This window comes from Sapajus apella, unplaced genomic scaffold (genome assembly GCF_009761245.1).
Source record: "Sapajus apella isolate SASKATOON/1434 unplaced genomic scaffold, GSC_monkey_1.0 scaffold28, whole genome shotgun sequence".
In the NCBI taxonomy this organism is placed as follows: Eukaryota; Metazoa; Chordata; class Mammalia; order Primates; family Cebidae; genus Sapajus; species Sapajus apella.
In genome coordinates, this window is record NW_022436968.1 from 21,286,052 (window position 1) to 21,290,810 (window position 4,759).

At 45.8% G+C, this 4,759-nt stretch overlaps 1 pseudogene; it reads left to right on the forward strand.

Annotated features, from left to right (window-relative positions):
• The first annotated feature begins 2,453 nt into the window (after window positions 1–2,453).
• LOC116560988 lies at window positions 2,454–2,918 on the forward strand (annotated as a pseudogene).
• The last annotated feature ends 1,841 nt before the right edge of the window (window positions 2,919–4,759 follow it).

The following is a 4,759-nucleotide window of genomic DNA, read 5'->3' on the forward strand; positions in this document are numbered from 1 at the left end:
GGAGGGAGGGAGGGAGGGAGGAAGGAAGGAAGGAAGGAAGGAAGGAAGGAAGGAAGGAAGGAAGGAAGGAAGGAAGGAAGGAGGGAAAGAAAGAACTCAAGCAACTGTAATCTTGAGAAGAGGGCAATTCTTATGCAGGGAATGAGGCAAATCTGACTGAAGAATCTTTTCATTTCTCTTGATCTGTAAGAGCTGGGGTCCGGACCCCAGCTGGGGTCCAGACCCCAGTACAGCTGGGCTGTACTGCAGCCCAGGCTGGAGTACAATGGCATGACCTTGGCTCACTGCAACCTCCACCTCCTGGGTTCAAGTGATTCTCCTGCCTCAGCCTCTGGAGTGGCTGGGATTACAGGCAACCGCCACTATACCTGGCTAATTTTTGTATTTTAGTAGAGACGGGGTTTCACCATGTTGGCCAGGCTGCTCTCAAACTCCTGACCTCAGGTGATCCACCTGCCTTGGCCTCCCAAAGTGCCAGGATTACAGGTATAAGCCAATGTGCCCAGCCACTCATCTATTTTTCTGCTGAGTTAGAAAACAGAAACATTTAATGAAAATATCATCTTCATAGAAATGTCTATGTTTATTCTTCATGGCCAAGAATGACAATACAAATGGTAGTAAGGAATGTATAAAGGACAGTCCTTTACCCCACATATACTTGGAGCTAAATGCCCTTATGATTTCAGTGTTGATAAGGAATCGTGGTCTTGTTTTTTCAGAGCCATTTCAAAGTCAGTATGCTGCACATCTTGTGAACGGTCCCCTCCACTGCGGCTGGCAGTCCTCTATGACTTCTCATTCACAGGGAATTAAAGAGGCAAATATTTTTAAAAACCAAAATGAAAGGTGTTCCCCAAAAGTTCCAGAGATTTATTTTCTCTTCTTTACAAAAGAAGATATTCTAGAAAGTAAGGCCCAGAAGGTCCTCAGCTCTGGCAGCAAAGTGTTCTATTCAAACATAAACTTGCTATAGATTCTCTGTCTTTTAAATTAACATTAGAATTTAACTGTCCTATGTACAGAATAGTAGTGAAAGGGTAGCTTTCCAAACTGAACCGGATACTAGATACTGTGAATCATTAAAGAAAAAAAGCGGCCAGGCACGGTGGTTCATGCCTGTAATTCCAGCGCTTTGGGAGGCCAAGGTGGGTGGATCGGTGGATCATGAGGTCAGGAGTGCGAGACCAGCCTGAACAACGTAGTGAAACCCCGTCTCTACTAATAATACAAAAAATTAGCTGGGCATAGTGGCAGGCACCTGTAATCCCAGCTACTCGGGAGGCTGAGGCAGAAGAATTACTTGAACCTGGGAGGCAGAGGTTGCAACGAGCCCAGACCGTGCCACAGCACTCCAGCCTGGGCAACAGAAAGAGACTCCATCTCAAAAAAAAAAAAAAAAAGAAAAGAAAGAAAGTAACTCTGTAAACACAGTTTAAAACTTGCTGGGGCCAAGGCAAAGGCAGAAAGGCAAAGCCAAGCGGTGTTAACATTTAGGACACTGTGAACATTAACTCGGAGTCTGCTACTCACTGGGGAGATCTGTGGGCCAATTTGCTTAAGTGCAGAGCTAAAAACACCTTTTTAAAATGTCAAACGTGCACAGGATAGAAAGAAAAAGAGCAAGGTGGAGGCAATTAGCAAAAATAGAAAATTGAGGAAATGAAATTTTGGCATTTGTATTTTGATCTCACGCAGAGATAAGTGGAGCTGTGAGTCAACTGAGCACACGGACTTCGTGTCCAAGGCTTGCCTCACGTGGTTGTGCTACAGAAGCTTCCATGGAGGGCACGTACGGAGTCAGCTACTGATGGTATTGGCTGCCTGACGCACCAGCAAGGGACCTAACTGAGTAGCCATGGTGTTCCATATTTCAAAAGCCATACAGAAGGCATTATGTTTGAAGCCCACTAACCATGCCATTTTTGACCTAGGATGAGTTATTTACATTTTAAATAGTAATAAATATCATTTCAAAATAGCATTTAAAGAGATATAATAGCAACGTGCAGTGGCTCACGCCTGTAATCCAGCCCTTTGGGAGGCCGAGGAGGGCAGATCACGAGGTCAGGAGTTCGAACCCAGCCTGACCAACATGGCGAAACCCTGTCTCTACCAAAAATACAAAAATAGCCAGGTGTAGTGGTGCACGTCTGTAATCCCAGCTACTCAGGAGGCTGAGGCAGGAGAATTGCTTGAACCCGGGAGGCAGAGGTTGCAGTGAGCCAAGACAGTGCCACTGCACTCCAGCCTGGGCTATATAGCAAGACTCTATCTCAAAAAAAAAGAGACATAATAAACATATTCCAAATAGCATTTAAAGAGCCATCATGTGGGCTGAAGGCTCCCCCAGCGGGGGCCCATCTATGAGGTGTGGAGGCTCCCTGTGCCCCTTGGTGACTCCGACTCTCAACTTTCTGCTTCTATGCCAGCCTAACTTGCTCCTCGGCCCCATGACCGCCACCACCACCATCAAGGGTGCCGACTTCAACAGCAGGAATATCTCCTGGATTTTGCAGCTGCCAGGTGGTGGATCCAATTTTCCATTGGGTTTTGATGAACCATCAGAACAACCTATGAGAAAAGAACATAATGGCTTCTAATATCTTTGGGACACCTGAAGAAGATCCACCTTCTTGGGCCATGTCAGCAGGTGCCAAGTCTGGAGGTGGCGGGGAAGACTTGAAGTCATCAGGACTGCAGGGAAGGAACTCTTCTGCGACTTACTCTGCAGATTCTTAGATCTGAAGGGAGAAAGTGGCATTCGTGAAAATGTGGACACAGACTTACAAGGCAGCCTGGGGCAGAGGGAAGAGAGGCGTGTGCCTGCCGCACCTGTGCTGAGCCCAGTGGCCCTGGCCCCATTGCCATCCAGAAGAAATCCCCCTGTTGGCAAGTCCAGCCTCGTCCTGGGTTAACTCTGCTGTGACCATCCTGAACTTTGTTGTTCCGTTCATTTGTTTCCTCCATGCTTGTGAACTGCACGACTTGAGCCTGACTGTACATCTTTTGGGTTTATTTCATTAAAAAAGAAGCACTTTTAAAAAAAATAAAATCGGGCCAGGCACCATGGCTCATGTCTGTAATGCCAACACTTTGGGAGGCAAAGGTGGGTGGATCACGAGGTCAGGAGTTCAAGATTAGCCTGAAAAACATGATGGAACCCCGTCTCTACTAAAAACACAAAAGTTAGTCGTGGCATGGGGCCTGAAATCCCAGCTACTCAGGAGGCTGAGGGAGGAGAATCGCTTCAACCCAGGAGGCAGAGGCTGCAGTGAGCAGAGATTGTGCCACTGCACTCCAGCCTGGGTGACAGAGAGAGACTCCATCTCAAAATAAATAAATAAATAAATAAATAAATAAAATAAAGAGACAAGATGTCAGCCTCATTGATTCTATGGTATCCATGTGAAGAACTTCTATAGGTTTTTCTCCTTTTCCTAACTTTAAAAAACTTTTCTTGTGTCTTTGTTTCTCAATGATTTCAAGTTGGCCTTAAAACCACAAAACATGTAACTCAGAGGAAGAAACAGGGTACGGGGCTGAAGGCTGTCGATGTTACCTATTGATGGAATGATGGCTATGAGAAAAGCTACAAAAGCAGTTCAGACTGAAAAGACTTTAAAATGTAGATTCTATTCTAAGAGTTTATCCCAGGACAGCAATGATGGATTACACTCAAAGGTCTAGCAAGGAGGTTCACAGCAGCACGGTTAATAATTATGAATGCTGGACGCACCCAGAAGCTCCAGCATGAGGGAATTGGGAAAATAAATGACAGTACATTCAGACCAGAAAACAATGTCAGTATGAAAAATAAATTCGGAGAAACGTCCATATCAGCAAAAGGGAGGTGTTCACAATATATTCTTAAAAGAACCCCTATGTAGAAGCCTGTGTAGATAACCTGAATTAAAGCAATTAGAGAAACCTAAATGTGAGAACAGAGAGTTGATTCAAACACATCTAACTCTGCTTCTTTCAGGCATGTGCTGAGTGCCCTAGGGGCCGCAAAGTGAAGAAAATACAGCAGTTGCCCTTAAAAAAGCACATAGTCTCCATGGGAAAAAATGACTAAAATGCCAGGTAGAAAGGAGCTAATGTCACAAATGGGGTGTTGTGTGTGTGTTTGTGTCTGTGTGTGTGTGAGAGAGAGAGAGAGAGAGACAGACAGACAGACAGAGACAGAGAGACAGAGACAGAGACATTAAGGAAGCAGTTTGGGCAAACACTTATACCAATAAGAGTGACTCTGCTGAGAGAAAATGGCTAAGGAGAGGCAGTGTGGCTATGAATGACCCCAAGGAATGGAGCCCCAGTCCCACCTAGGAAGTGTGGAGGGAAAAGAGAGAACTCAACAGCAAATCAGGAAGAGCCCAGTCTTCCCTGCTATGTCTAACTTGTCATGGCAAGGTTGAGTGTCTCTGTGGATGGGGGTGGTTTGCCACCACATAATGCCCAAGTTTGGAGTTCCCCAACTGGCATCCTAAGCCTCAGAGGAAACACTACTCTTTTTTTGTTTTTTAGATGGAGTCTCACTCTGTCATCCATGCTGGAGTGTGCAGTGATCTCGCCTCACTGCAACCTCCACCTCCCAGCTAAAGCAATCCTCCTGCCTCAGCCTCCTGAATAGCTGGGATTATAGGCTGTACCACCACGCCTGGCTAATTTTTGTGTTTTTTAGTAGAAACAGGGTTTCACCATGTTGACCAGGCTGGTCTCAAACTCCTGGTCTCAGGTAATCCGCCCGCCTCAGCCC